The sequence below is a fragment of the Leuciscus leuciscus genome (assembly GCF_965113295.1).
Source record: "Leuciscus leuciscus genome assembly, chromosome: 15".
Taxonomy (NCBI): domain Eukaryota; kingdom Metazoa; phylum Chordata; class Actinopteri; order Cypriniformes; family Leuciscidae; genus Leuciscus; species Leuciscus leuciscus.
In genome coordinates, this window is record NC_138739.1 from 14,159,519 (window position 1) to 14,175,899 (window position 16,381).

Genomic DNA, 16,381 nt, shown 5'->3' on the forward strand with positions numbered 1-16,381 from the left:
TACAATGTTCTTCCGAAAGACGCATTATTCTGTTAATAAACGCAAGTTTATTATCGCTCGCTATAGCGCCAAAAGCCTCAAAAATAAAGCCTCACAAATAACATGCAAGTATTGAGGCCCCAGACAGAAGTCATTTAGTAATAGCCTATATTCATTCTTTTTTTTACCTACACACAAGTGTGAATACTGATATTTTTGTTATAGCATTTAAAATAGGGCAAATTTATAGGCTACTCCTAGGCTTACATTTTTAAATTACAAAGGGCCTACTTATGTTATTGTATTTTCAATATTATAGGCTATTATTTGTGCATAAACATATCTGTTTATAGTAAACATACCGTTTGTTTGAAAACAACATATTTTGTCATCCTTGCTGCAAGCTTACAAGAGTGATAATATCATTAAATGTGAAGGGGGGCCCTAAAATATTTTCTTGGGAAAAAGGGGGTCTCAGACAAAAAAAGGTTGGGAACCACTGGTGTAGATAGTGAAGAGGAAGGGAGACAGGACAGTCTCCTGCGGGGCCCTGGTGTTGCTGATTATGCTGTCTGTTACACAGTGTTGCAGGTGCACATACTGTGGTCTGCCAGTCAGGTAGTCAACAATCCAGGACACGAGGGGGGCGTCCACCTGCATCGCTGTCAGCTTCTTGCCCAGCAGGGCCGGCCGGATGGTGTTGAAAGCACTAGAGAAGTAAAAAAACATGACCCTCACCTTGCTCGCCGGCTTGTCCAGGTGGGGGTAGATGCGGTTGAGCAGGAAGATGATGGCATCCTCAACTCCCAGTCAGGGCTGATAGGCGAACTGGAGTGGGTCCAGGATAGGTCTGACCATGGGCCGCAGCTGATCCAGGACCAGTCTCTCCAGGTCTTCATAATGTGGGAGGTCAGTGCCACGGGTCTGTAGTCCTTGGAGTCACTGGGACGTGGCGTCTTTGGCACAGGAACGAGGCAAGATGTTTCCACAGTACAGGGACCCTTTGGAGACTCGATGAAGACAGGATGAAGGACTCCACACAGCTGGGAGGCATGATAAGGCTGATAAGGCTAACTGACCAACATGGTGACATCATGATATCTTCAACATGCAATGCAAATGTGCAATAGATATCCTACTGAGCAAATTAACATAAAAAAGTTTTTGTTTGCGTGCACTAGAGTTGTGTGATTAATGAAAATTGAGTTTCGATTTCGACTTCCAACAATTATGAAAATATGATAAATAAATAAAATGATTGTGTCCCATTTTGATAATTTCCAGTGGTGCACTTTCACTCCTCAAAGGCCCGAACTTTTCATCATTAAAGGAACACGCCGACTTTTTGGGACTTTAGCTTATTCACCGTATCCCCCAGAGTTAGATAAGTCCATACATACCCTTCTCATCTCTGTGCGTGCTGTAACTCTGTCTGACGCACCCACTAAAAATATAATACATTTTTAATTTATTATATTTGTATTATTTTTTAACGTTAGCCAGTTGGCGAAGAGTTCATTGAAACGTTGTTCTTCAGTAAAGTTACTAAACATCAAAAAAAGGTAGGCCGTAAATCTTTATTTACTGCTGGATCTCATTCGGCTATATAATATTCTCTACTGCATGCTTATGCTTCTCTGTAATGGACAGTCTGTATTAATATTTGTGGGCATAATTGTCGGTGATGGTAGTATGTTTGAGGCCTATAATAAAATTTTACCTAGAAGCGTGTATGTATGTGTGTGCGTCTAACAGAGACAGCGCATCAGAGAGTGCGCGTCAGAGAGAGCTTAAAGTGATATTGATGTCTCGGGTCGGGTTCGGGCTGAAAAATTGCAGACATTTTCGGGCTGGGGCCGGATTAGGGCTTGAACACCACGGGCCAGGTCTCGGTTCGGGATGGATTTTTTGCCCCGTGCAGGACTCTACGCAGTATGCTAGCTGGAGCCGTTTAGTCTTTGTGCTAAGCTAGGCTAGCGGTCAGACAGAGTTACGGCACGCACAGAGATGAAAAGGGTATGTATGGACTTATTTAACTCTGGGGAGATACGGTGAATAAGCTAAAGTCCCAAAAAGTCGGCGTGTTCCTTTAAACGCATCATTAAATGTAAACTGTTGGGAGAACATTTTATGTATTTCAATATATTGGATCCATGCATTCGGTCTTAGTAACAGGAGCCTAATAAACCTGCTGCCGCCCATGTCATTAATGTTAATCAAACAACAAAAGACAGACTGAATGATTTTAGTAGCTTTAATAGGAATTAAAAAAAGTTTTATTCTTACAGTGAAGACTATGCCGTTTTATTTTACATTTGATTATTCAATTTGTATAGAATCAAAATTACAAAACTGCACAACCCAAACCCCCAGATTGGGCTCAGGTGCAGGACATCAAAGTAACAAACAAAAAAAGAAAAGTGAAGTCCGCACACTGCAAGCTACTCCAGATAGCCTACATATATTTAAAGCACAACGTTTCGACCCTCAGGTCTTCATCAGGTACAATGCAAATGTAGAGCAAAGTGAACTTTAAGTAGAAACAGGTAATCACCTAAATAGGGCTCACACACAAAAATGTGACCAATAATACAAGTAATTGACAATAATTTGTACTAGCATGTGCCTGTGCTGTCAATGCCTAAATCCACCACTGACTTAATTAATCCATTACCATAAACAAAGGCACAATGTATGAAAAACCCTCTCTTTCTCTTTCTTTCTGCCTTTCACCTCTAGCTCTTATTAGCAATTTTTTTACTAAACCTGCCATTCCATTCTATGAATATTGATAAATGTTCTCTTTGTATGTTCTGTATTTGTGTTTTCTTTCAGTGTTAAACAGGAGGATGAGGTGATATACGCAGGTGTCGTCACCAGATGTTAATTACATTCGCTGTGAGGCTTTTTTTCTCATTATTGATGCTCTTATCAATAAGGTTTTAATGCACACTAGAAAGATTATTGCAACAAGGCTGTTTAAGATTCAAAATCAGTGTTCATGCTTACATACGCATTACTGTTTTCTGAAAGGTGCATATGTGTGAGAGATAACTAAAGTAAGAAAGGTTTCATTAAAGCGGATTAATGATATCAGCCATTGTATGAAGGTTAAGAGCATTAAGGTACTACTCAACCATTTGGTAGACCACACTTGAAGTCACTATATTTCATTGAAAAATGCATCAAGCTTAACTCAACCTGATTGAGCCATCTCTATCGTTTGGTGTAGTTGTGCAATGCTAAAAAAATTCCACTAGATGGCACTGTGTCTGTGAGCAGCATGCCTTTTCAGTGTTCCTTCAAACAGCACGTGACCATAGACAGTATAAGAAGTGGACAGAGCCATCTCATTGGAACTCAATTGAGACAAGTGAAGCCCATTTTCATCGATTTCTTAGGACTTCCGTTCCTGACGCGCAGACTCAAACAGAGCTTGACGACGTAGATGTGACGTGAGCAACCCGTCTGTCTTCTAGTAGCTGTGCCAAGAGAAATCTGAATCATTCCCTTCCGAATATTGCAGAGACGGAGAGCGTGAGTAGGAGGTGTCCATGAGCTAGGAGCAGGAGAAACTTATGCTAGGTATTCTGATTAATTATTTTGTAATTTTGCCTCCACGTCTCCCCGATCGCCCGCAAGCTTCTCCTCCCGTCCATACGGTAATCTCTCTACTGTGCGACAGAGAGTCGCGTGGTTATGACGCAATCGTTAGCCTACTTTTACAAAAACTGCTTCTACGGGGCCTTAACGTAAGCTACAAGGTAATGGAGCATTTTATACATTGTCGTGTTTCTTTAGAAATAAATAATGGACAAATGGAGTCTTCAAACGCCTCAGATGTTAAGTTATTCGCTGTGAAAGTGACGCCAAAATGAATGGGAGTCAATGGGATGCTAACAGCAGGTGAAGTTCTGCTACAAGATGGTGGCACGCGGCCGGCTTCAACTTCCGGTCGACTTCCTTCCCGCTTGCACGTGACACAGCGAAAATTTACTCATCCTTTGATGATGCATATCGGCGGGACTTTTAAAGGTAAGACTATTTTGTTGACATATTATCGTTTCAGAGGAGTTGTTAAACAGAATTATGTAACTTAATTAAACAAAAATAAGTCTTATAAGGGTCAAATCATCTTTTCAAAACATGCTCTACCAAACGGTTGAGTTGTCATTTTATGGCAGAGAAGCTAGCTAATGTTGGTAAAATTAGCTAATGTTGGTAAAATGAGCTATTTACAATGAACAAAAGGGTTAGTGTTGTTAAAATGATTAATTTAAAATTATTAAATTACATATTTGATGAAAAATATTTGATCAATATAATTTTTTCACCATTTCTGTACTGTATATGGTAAATATCAAGAATAAATTTGAAGAATTAATACCAATTCTGGTGTTACTATTAATTTCATAATTAAAAATTTACTATGTTTGTGTATTACTATATGACTAGCATTGTAAGAGTACATGGTTTGTAATACAAATTGTTTTCTTTATGTTTTAGACATGATAGATGGACGCCAAATCATTTTACGGTTCAAGACCACGCACTTTTCTGGCCCTTGTGCCAGAAAATCCTGAGGACTCAGATGCGGATCTGAGTGATGATGACCCCGTAGATGATCCAGATTATCTGCCCACGCCAGCAGAAGAGAGTGGGGACACTTCTTTTGATTCAATGGATGAGGAGGAGGTTGCCTCAACAAGTTCATCCTCTAAACCACCGTCCAAAAAGAAGAGGAGAATGGGGAAAAACTCCCTGAAAACTTTGGCAGAACTATAGGACACACCTGAACCATCACCCCCAGATGGAAAGGAAGGCAGAAGAAGATTGTGGAGGCATGAAGACATTGAGACATTCCAGGTTCCAGACTCAAGTTTTAACCTCCCTGATGCTGTAAAGACACCCTTTCAGTATTTTAAAATGCTCTTCACAGATGAGATGATTACACATATCTCTGAGCAAACCAATCTCTGCGCTGCCCAGGAGCTGGGAGATCCAATCAGCACCAGTCCTGAAGAGATTGAAAAATTCCTGGCAATGCTTCTATTCATGGGTGTTTTCAGTTCCCTTTCAAGGGAACTCGCATTGCGTCGAAATTGACGCTATGGGGAACGCTTTGCGTGATGACGTCTTGAAGCACATGTAAAATCAGTCCAATGGTGTGGCGTAACGTCAGAGGCGGGTGACGTCACGTACCACGAAGCTATAAAAGCCAGCCCGAAACAGAAAACGAAAGCTTTCTGAGTCTTCAGTTGCGCTCTGTGTGAAATCTGTCCCTGTTATTTGGTGTTGTCTGTCTATATCTATATATATATATTCAGTATGGTGAGCAAGCAGCAGTGTAGGTTGTGTGTGCACCCCTGCCCGCGTTATTTAACGGGTGGGGACACTCACATCCTTTGTGTTGCTTGTTTGGGAGAGGAGCATGCCCAGTCAGCACTCGAGGGTGCTGGCTGTGAGCATTGTGACGCGCTGCCTTTGCGTACGCTCCGATCCCGCCTGGCGTTCTTCCAGAGCGCTCAGGATCGCGTTCCCCAGGGCTCTGGTCCCGCCGCTGCCGAGGCACGGCGTCGATCACAGACCTGGGGTTCGCAAATGGATCTATCAGTGGATGCTGAGACGGGCTCTGCCTTATCTCAGTCTCCTTCTGATAGACCCAGTGCCTCTCATCAGGGTTCGGAAGCACGCGCTGCGGTTTCTTCCACCCCGATGGAGGCACCAACACTGCAATTGTCCAGCTCTGAGGAGTTGGATGTTGTTAGTGTTGACGCGGAGTCTGAGGATTCGCCACCTCAGTCTCATGCGTTTGAAGAGTTATTAGAGGTTGTGACGAGAGCTGTCGAAAGACTATCTATTGAGTGGCCAGAAGATCAGCAGGACGTTCGCTCGAAAAGCAAGCTCGACGAACGATTTCTGCCATCTCGTACACAGCCTCAGCGCAGATGCCTTCCGTTTTTCCCCGATCTCCACACCGAGGTGTCGAGATCGTGGGGGAAACCCATGTCTTACAGAGTTTACAGTGCACAAACATCTCACTACTCTACTAATTCCAATTATAAACAGCATGGTTATGGGGAGATGCCGAGGGTGGAGGAGACGCTTGCGAGCTATCTCTCTCCAGCAACGGCATCTTCCCTGAAGGCTCCTATGTTACCCACCAAGCCAGTCAGAGTCACTTCTTCCCTGGTTAATAAAGCATATTCCGCCGCTGGTCAGGCTGCAGCGTGTCTACATACTATGTCTCTGATGCAAGCTTACCAGGCAGAATTACTGGGTGATTTAAATGAGGGCGGGGGGATTGGTCCCGATGTGGTGTGCGAACTGCGGAGAGCCACAGATTTGTCTCTCAGGGCCACCAAGGAGACGGCTAAATCCATCGGCCGCTCTATGGCAGCCCTGGTGGCCACTGAGAGGCATCTGTGGCTCAACCTCAGCAACATCAAAGATAGAGAGAAACATTTTCTGTTGGATGCGCCTGTTTCCACTTCGGGATTATTTGGTGATGCGGTCAGTAGTGCTGTAGACAAGTTTCAAGAAGCTTCTAAACAGGCAGCCGCCCTTCAAAAACTTCTTCCCCGCTGTTCATTTTATGAGGCTGCTGAGCGGGAGCAGCCTCACTCATCTAAAAAGAGCGCTGAACATCGTGCCACTCAAAAACAGAGCGTGTCCTCCCGTGCTCCCCCACAGAAATCTCGGGGACACGGGAAGCACGCTCAAACCCAGCAACCTTCGAGGGGTAGAACGGATCTGCGGACCGTTATTACCGCCAAGAAGGCTGCTGGGAAAAAGTCCTGACGTCCGAGGGCTCAGGACAAATGAGGGTAGTCCCCCCCGAAGTGCAGCGGTCAACACCTCTTTTTACGGTGCCCGTCTCCCTTCGGTGACCTCAGGGGACCGGTCTGCCAACCCTGCCGCCTCCGGTGTTTCAGGGCACAGCGGTCTCCGGCGAGCACATATCTCAAGGTCCACCCAGAAACGTAGTGGCCTCGGGATGCCCGCCCCCTCTGAGGAGGGTGCTAGAGCAGTCTGTTCGGTCGTTCCCTGCCGGTGCGCCGTTACAGGGCGACAAACCGACTACTCAACAGCAACAAAATCCAGAAACCAGTCTCGAGAGGCTGGTACCTCTAGTAGAATCTTTGACAGCGTGGAAGCTACTGTCAAATGTTTCTCGTTGGGTCCTGCAGACCGTGGAAAAAGGGTATCAGATACAATTCAAGAAACGCCCACCTCGGTTTATGGGGGTCCTGCCCACAGTGGTGGGCCCCGAGCAGGTTCTGGTTATGGAACAGGAAGTAAACACTCTGTTAGAGAAAGGGGCCATAGAATATGTACCTCCCTCCAACAGGGAAACCGGGTTTTACAGCCGGTACTTCATAGTTCCAAAGAAGGACGGGGGATTGCGTCCCATTTTAGATCTTCGAGTTCTGAACGAGTCAGTCATGCAGCTCAAGTTCAAAATGTTAACATTGAGACAAATCGTGCCACAGATCAGGTCCGAGGACTGGTTTGTCACGATAGATCTCAAGGACGCATATTTCCATATTTCCATCCGTCCGTGTCATTGGAAGTTCCTGAGGTTTGCTTTCGGGGGCAAAGCATACCAATATCGAGTTCTTCCATTCGGCCTGGCTTTATCACCCCGCACTTTCACCAAATGCATGGATGCAGCTCTGGCGCCCTTGCGCCTTCAGGGTATTTGCATATTGAACTACATCGACGATTGGTTGATTTTAGCTCAGTCGCATCAGTTGGCGATTCGGCATCGAGATGTCATCCTCGCCCATATGAAAGAGCTGGGGTTACGGCTGAACGCCAAGAAGAGTGTGCTTTCTCCACTTCATAGGACCACTTTTTTAGGCGTGGTTTGGGATTCAGTGTCGATGCAGGCGCGCCTGTCACCGCCACGGATAGATTCCATCCTTGCAGCTGTGAAAAGTGTAAAGCTAGGCCAGCTACTCACTGTCAAACAGTTCCAGAGACTGTTGGGTCTCATGGCAGCAGCTTCCAACGTGATACCTTTTGGACTACTGCACATGAGGCCCCTGCAGTGGTGGCTCAGGACCAGGGGGTTTTCCCCGAGGGGCAACCCATTTCGCACAATCAAGGTCACGCGGCGATGCCTACGTGCCTTGGTTATGTGGAAGAAAACTTGGTTCCTGTCCCAGGGCCCAGTGCTGGGAGCTCCTTGTCGTCGCAAACTTCTAACGACGGATGCTTCCCTCACGGGTTGAGGAGCGATCCTAGAGGGTCGCTCATCTCAAGGTCTGTGGGAAGACCATCATCGTTCCTGGCATATCAATCGCCTAGAGATGTTAGCTGTTTTCCGGGCTCTGAGGAGCTTTATCACAGATCTCAGGGGACACCATGTGTTAGTGCATACGGACAACACGTCGGTAGTCGCCTATATCAACCACCAAGGGGGTTTGCGCTCGCGCCCATTATCCAATCTGGCAAGCCATATCCTCTTGTGGTCCCAGGGGAAGTTGCTGTCACTCAGGGCAGCCTACATCCCCGGGGTCCAGAATATAGGAGCAGACACTCTGTCGAGACAGGGGCCGAGGCCCGGGGAATGGAGGCTCCACCCCGAGGTGGTGGAGCTGATATGGAGGGAGTTTGGCCAAGCACAAGTGGATCTGTTTGCGTCTCGAGAGACGTCTCACTGTCCACTTTGGTTCTCCCTCACGCATCCAGCTCCTCTGGGACTGGATGCTATGGTACAGACGTGGTACGCCTTTGCCCCAGTTGCTCTGCTCCCGGGAGTTCTGGAGAGAGTTCGCAGGGACCGGGTTTGCCTGCTTCTTATAGCCCCGCGCTGGCCGGGCAGAGTATGGTTTCCCGATCTTTTGTCCCTCCTCGACGGGCATCCTCTGGAGCTTCCTGTCAGGATTTGTCGATTTTTCACCCCCGACCGGAACTGTGGAACCTGTGGGCTTGGCCTCTGAGGGGGCCCAGCTCATAGAGTCAGGTCTCTCAACTGAGGTTGTTGAGACCATTCTACAGTCCAGAGCTCCCTCCACGAGGAAACTTTATGCCCTGAAGTGGAGAGTATTCACTTCTTGGTGTAGTGACCGTCGGTTGGATCCAGTCAACTGCCCAATTGGTACAGTTCTGGAGTTCCTGCAGGACCGGTTCACTGCAGGTCTGACCCCGTCCACTCTAAAGGTTTATGTGGTGGCTATAGGTGCTTACCACATTCCTTTGGGTGGAATGTCTGTGGGGAAAGACCCTCTGGTATCTCGTTTCCTTCGTGGCACTTGGAGGCTGAGGCCTGCAGTTCGCTCTAGGGTGCCACCTTGGGATTTGTCCATTGCGCTGCAAGGCCTTTCCCTGGCCCCCTTTGAGCCCATTGAGGAGGTTCCTGAGAAATTCCTAACTCTGAAAGCTCTGTTCCTTCTCGCCATTTCTTCTCTCAAGAGAATAGGGGATCTCCAAGCATTGTCGGTTGCTCCGTCATGCTTGGAGTTTGCTCCGGGTATGGTTAAAGCTTTTCTTCATCCTAGACCGGGTTATATCCCCAAGGTCCCCACTAATGTGGCTAGACCTATTGTTCTGCAGGCCTTCTGTCCTCCTCCTTTTCAAAATGCGGACCAGGAGGCGAATAATTTGCTTTGCCCTGTTCGGGCGTTAGACGCTTATGTCCACAGAGCTGCCCTGTGGCGTAAAAGCGATCAATTGTTTGTATGCTTTGGGTCCCCTAACAAGGGAGGTCCAGTGTCTAAGCAAAGGATGAGCAAGTGGGTGGTTGAGGCTATCTCACTTGCTTATGAGGCGGCTGGGCAGCCTTCTCCTTTGGCTGTCCGGTCGCACTCTACTAGGAGTATGGCGGCCTCTAAGGCCCTTTTATCAGGAGTATCTTTACAGGACGTTTGTGATGCGGCAGGCTGGTCCTCACCGCACACCTTCGTCAGGTTCTACTCTTTAGACCTAGACTCTACTCCAGGGTCTCAGGTTTTGTCTTCCTAGTGCTGCTCACTTGATTTCACACAGGACAGACATTTGTAGCTATGGTGGCGTTGGTATAGACGTTCCCCATAGCGTCAATTTTGACGCAACGCGAGTTCCATTGAAAGGGAACGCCTCGGTTACGACTGTAACCTCGGTTCCCTGAAGAGGGAACGAGCGTTGCGTCACCTTGCCATATCTCCTTCATGCCTGTCAGCACGACTTCAGACTCTACGAAGCTTTCGTTTTCTGTTTCGGGCTGGCTTTTATAGCTTCCTGGTACGTGACGTCACCCGCCTCTGACGTTCCGCCACACCATTGGACTGATTTTACATGTGCTTCAAGACGTCATCACGCAAAGCGTTCCCCATAGCATCAATTTCGACGCAACGCTCGTTCCCTCTTCAGGGAACCGAGGTTACAGTCGTAACCGAGGCGTTTCCCAGCCATCGATGACTACTGGTGCATTGAGTCACGATTCAGTGTGATAGCCGATATTATGCCAAGGAGAAGATTCAAGCTGTTACGCCGGTACCTTCATTTTAATGATAATCTGCAGTGCAATGGCAGTCCAGACCCTTTTTGACATGCTTCGTCAGCAGTGTCTTCTGATCTCATCCACTTACCAGCACAGTGTGGATGAGGTCATGGTGGCGTATAAAGGCACAAGGGCTGGCTCTCTCCGCCAGTATATTGCCAATAAGCCAGACAAGTGGGGCTTTAAATTGTTCTGCCGGGCCAGCTCATCTGGCATCATTCATGACTTTCTGCTCTATCAGGGGGCGTCCACATTCTTCAACGTTGCCCTAACTGAGCAGGAGGAGGCACTGCTTCTAGGGGCCAAACTTGTGACAACACTCTGCAAAACCATCACAGTGCCAAGACTTTCAGTCGTCTTCTGTGACAACTTCTTCACCAGTTTCGACTTGGTCCAGAACCTGCAAGAGAACCTGGGCTTCAGGTGCATTGGCACTGTCCGACCCAACCGCATGGGTGGAGCAACCTTAAAGACGGACAAAGAGCTGATGAAGGAAGGACGTGGAGCTTTTGACTTCATGTCTGCTGAAGGGCTGCTCGCAGTGAAATGGTTCGATAATAAATGTGTGAGCCTTCTTAGCAGTCCCTGTGGGATCACACCTCATTCCTCTGTCAAACGGTGGAGCAAAGAGGCCAAAGCAAAGGTCGCTGTCCCGTGCCCATCACTCATCCCTGCCTACAATCAGCATATGGGAGGCATTGATCTGTCTGACATGCTGGTACACATGTATAAGACCCCGGCGAAATCCAGGCGATGGTACCTTCCCCTGTTTGGATACATCCTAGACCTCTGCATCTCAAATGCCTGGCTTGTCTACAAACGGGACTGCAGCCTCCTGAAAGAAGCATTGCTGCCTCTCAAAAAGTTCCGTCTGGCAGTCGCACACACTTTGGCTCAAGTCAACAAGCCAGCATCCAAAGTTGGCCGACCTTCATCATCCTCTCCACCACAGATGTCGTCAAACAAAAAGTCCAATACCCCAAGACCCTCCCACCCACAAGCAGATGTACAATATGACAACTTCCGACATTTGCCACTACACTCTCACAAGCGGGGGGCGATGCAACCTCTGTCCAAAGGGAGTGTCGAGATGGAAATGCCAGAAATGTCATGTATTCCTGTGTATGAATGCAAAGCAGGAATGCTTTGCAGCATACCATCAGAAATGAATGGCCAAAGGCAAAATAAGTGCTGTTGCACCGCTGCTGTTGCACCCCTGACCAAAATCATTAGTGCAGTTGCACAACAGGTCAAAACCCATTTGTGCTGTTGCACGACCACCAAAACCAATTTGTGCTGTTGCATGACCACCAAAAATATTTGTTGTATTTGTTTAAATCGTCTTTAAAACTCTACAAAGAAGACCTTATTGCACAGTGGTTTAAAGTAGTCTGACCATATTCATAACAGTGTCTGTAAAGCTTAGTGGAGGTTTTCTTTTTCTCCCACTGACATTAAAACGAAAAAAAAAAAAAAACGAAAAAATTCTAATCAAATCTTGGGTGAAGTTTTGCACCAGCACGCAGACACACACACACACACACACACACACACACACACACTTGATGTGTTTGGAGCCATAAATAGCAGCCATCAGATTTTTGATTGGTCAAGAAATTGCACTTAATATGACTTGTTCTGAATGTTGTTCTTTTATTATGAACAGACGTCTCAACCGTTTGGTAGAGGACTGTATCTAAAATACTGTAGGGTCTAATTAAAAAAAAAAATTTGATTGTTGTTATTGTTATCATAATTAAATAAAAAATGCAAAGAAATTATTTTTTCTTTGCTTTTTTCATGGTGCGTACCTTAAAGGGTTAAGAGCATGACACTTACACTACGTTTCATAATGCTGCAGTAAACCAAAGTGCATGTAAACTCTGAACATCAATGTTACCTTTTCTGATTATTGTGCATAGTAATGTGTGTTTCAGCAATAGTAAAGGTTAAAAGCACAAATAATCACAGAGATAGTTAAGCATCATGGGACATTAACTGGATTTTATTCAACAGTTTCTAGCTTTGAACATTTACTTTAGGGTTGTGAGTCTATAGTTTCCTCTGAGCTCTTAAAACCCTTGTGTGGATTCTCAACAATCCCAAAACTCATCCACATTTAACAGACATTTATCATATATTAACTGAATTTAACATAACATTTTGTGGAGAGTGCAAAGTTACATAGATAACATGGTAAAAACCTACAATTCACAAGATGCCCTACTGGGATTGATGTTAAATCTCACACGGGAACGGCTCAGATATTTGTATTTATTTTGAACAGGGTATTTTTCAGTTTTACTCTGTGTGTGGTCAAGAAATCCCAGATGACTTTAAACAGCCATTTTATATGTCCTAACAGCACATTCTCAATGCATTCAGATCAAAAGTCAATGATTGATATACATGAAACTGCAGAATAACAGTATACATTTAATTTTGGTTTAAATATTAGCAGCAAACAGATGTTTTTGGTGTATTTTTACAGTATTGCATTCAACAGACTCAAACCACAGAAGGCCTCAGTTTTAGATCTGGAAAGAAATGTGGTTTTATCTGTTGAGAGCATGAGCAAGAGAAAGTGTCTGTACTGGACGTTTGCGGTTAATGTCTATCAGTGTTTGCATGTCTTGAGGTGTGAATAGTGTGAATGTGTGAATCTTGTGAATCTTGTGGGGTTGAAGAACTTCCACAATTTTACTTCCTCTTTATGCAAAACATAACATTTACTGCAAAATAAAGTACAGAGTGGAAAATGTTTATTCTAAATATATTCTCTGTGAGATCTTACTGTGTGAATGTGAAATATTAATATAATTTACTTTGTATGTATTCAGCAGAATTTGCATCTCTCTATATATCCATGACCACATGTACTCGTGCTGTGATCCTACAGATAAGAAGTGTTCATTTCAATTAGTTATTTGCAGCTCAAGAAACACTTAGTTATTTCTGAGAAGTTTCCACTAATCTTGTTATCACACCTAGGTTCACAAATCTTATGTTGATCTGTTAATGTCACACATCTATTTTACACTATTAAAAGCATCCAAAAATACTTTACTACCATTTAATAACCATCAAAGGAAAGATGATGTTTGCCTACAAAATGGTATAATTACAGTATCTAACAGCAGGGCCTAACAAGGCTATGCTAACCAGCTAAACTCTGAGCCCCTGGCCCTGTTATTAGAGAGTCATAGACGAGCACTCTCTAGAGTGCAAAACTAGAGTTTACCTCTACAAGAATAGCTCTACTGTTAACAGATGGGGCAATATAAATATATCTCATAGTGGAGCAGCAAATCAATTATAGTTCAAATCTAACTTTAGGAAAATAATAAAAACTCTTACCAAAAATACTTTAAATATTTTTGTGTATATTTTTTTAATGTTCAGGTCTAAAAATGGTCTATCTACAAGTAAAGAGTCATTCACAAATAAGTTCAGCTTAATAAAACCTTCTTCATCACTGACAGACAAGACACTTGTTTGGTTTAAAAAGACCACGTTACAAGTGAAAAGCTGCTCTAAACGATTCATGGAGTCAGACATTAAAGGGATGTTTACCCAATAAATGGAAATTCTGTCATCATACTCATCCTTGTGTTGTTCCAAACCTGTGTGAATTTATTTCTTCTACTGAACACAAAAGAAGATATTTTGAAGAATATGGGTAACCAAACAGTTGATGGCCCCCATAGGCCTCATAGTATGGGGGAAAAAAATGTGTCCGAAATCGCCCCCTATACCCTTAAATAGGGCACTTGTCTGAGTTTATTATGAAATGTAAGACAAGAATAATGTTTTCGGACATGAAAGCATAGATGTTATCTTTTGTTTTGCTGTAAATGAATCACTAACACTAAACTGACAATAACATAAGCCACTGGGAGACCGTGGACGGCTGTACATTCAATGTATTGCATTAATTAAAAGCCAGTTCATATAAAGATTTGTAATAAGTATTTTTCCTAAATTAAGTTTTAAGAGTATTTTCGTGCCGTGACCGTGTGGCCGGGAACATGTGTGACGTAGCCAAGCGCTCTTAATAGACCGTCTCATTCTAGCGTTTAATGCTGAGGAGGACACTAGTCTAAAAGCCTCAGAAGGACTGAACTAGGAAGGACGCAGCCTTTGTTTATGAAACACCCATTGAGTGCACTCATTCAATCCCACAATGCACCGCAATAACGAGTGTACAACTGATGTAGGGTGTGTCCCTCCTAGTTCAGTCCTTCTGAGGCTTGTAGACTAGTGTCCTCCTCAGCATTAAAACGCTAGAAAGAGAGTGCATGGCTTCATCACACATGTTCCTGACCACACAGTCACGGCACGAAAATACACTTAAAACTTAATTTAGGAAAAATACTTTGTATTACAAATCTTTATATGAACTGGCTTTTTATTAATGCAATACACTGAATGTACAGCCGTCCACGGTCTCCCAATGGCTTATATTATTGTCAGTTTAGTGTTAGCGATTAATTTACAGCAAAAAAAACAAAGATAACATCTATGCTTCCATGTCCGAAAACATTATTCTTGTCTTACATTTCATAATAAACTCCAACTCGTTTTCTATCAGTTTATTTCTGTGAATTGGAATGTGCATTGGATTGTGGGTGATTGAAGGCTGCGGAGGATACATCAGATGCATCCTTCAAAACAGGCCGAATGAAGGACGAGAAACGAATGCTTCCTTCCAAGGATCCTTCAAATTGAGAGGGACAGCCGAGATATGCAGCCTTTGTAGGATGCAGCCTTACGATTGAGAAACACCTGTACGCTCAACTTCGAGAGAATACCCATAATGCACTGTGAGAGTCGTGTGTAGAATGAAGTCCCGCATCTGACCAGAAGATGGCGCCCGCAGCTGAATAATCCATCGTCCATTTTCAAACCGCTGTTGCTAAAGCGTAATATTAATGCCAGCATAAATTCCTTTTTAATTGATTATTAAATTGTTTAATTACGGTTTATAAATAGTTTTCATGACAGTTCAAGATAAATCTTTTCATTACTACTGGAGCTGCCAGTTTGCTACATTTCAAATGATTAGGCTATTAAACGGCAAGCACAAACTATGCAAAAGCGGCATCCCTTCAGTCACACTAAGGGCCTGTCCACACGGAGACGCATTTCGCTGTATACGTATACATTTTTTATCGTATTGGCGTTTCGTCCACACGGATCCGGCGTTTTCGGAGACTGAAACCGCTATTTTTTGAAACCGGGTCCCAAGGTGGATAAATCTGAAAACGCCGCCCTTGCGTTTTCGTGTGTACGGCCAATCCGTACATTTTGTGAAACGATGATGTCATCACACCAAGTGTCAACTAGTCAGACACCGTCAAGTCACAGCAACTACATTTATGGTTTTTCATATTGTTCAACAAAGTTCTTGTTTAAAAAAGAAAAGAAAAAAAGAAGCTACTGTGCCTAATATTATTGTTGTATACAGCGCGCAAGGTTTAGGTTTATGCTCATGCTTTAAGTCTTCTTCTCCGTTTTTAGTGTATGTCTGTGGCAGAATTACAGCGCCACATACTGGTCTGGCATGTATACTACATCGTTTTGAGTCAGTTTCAGTGGTTTCGTGTGTACGCAGATATTTCTTGAGACGACGCCGTGTTTACGGATTTTTTTTTTTTGAACGGGGAAAAAAAAATATTGGATAGGGAAAGCTCTGGCTTCGTGTGGATGTGGCCTAAGGGCCCCATCATGCAGCCGGTGCAATGCAGTGCCAGACACAACGCGAGTGTATTTTGCTCGTTTCAGGCCGATGCAGTTAACATTTTCCCGTCCTGCGCCACATTGTTTAAATAGCAAATGCATTTGTGCCCATTTATGTGCCCATGGGTGTGCTGTTCTGAAAACCAGGTGTGTTCCGGCGCATTGTTGGCACGTTGC

The 16,381-nt window shown here is 44.5% G+C and overlaps 1 long non-coding RNA gene across 1 annotated transcript; it reads left to right on the forward strand.

Annotated features, from left to right (window-relative positions):
• Positions 1-2,064: 2,064 nt before the first annotated feature.
• Positions 2,065-16,177, forward strand: LOC309476387. The gene is made up of 3 exons (XR_014198093.1): positions 2,065-3,104; positions 12,291-14,090; positions 14,127-16,177. It is a non-coding gene; the product is annotated as an uncharacterized lncRNA (long non-coding RNA).
• Positions 16,178-16,381: the final 204 nt, after the last annotated feature.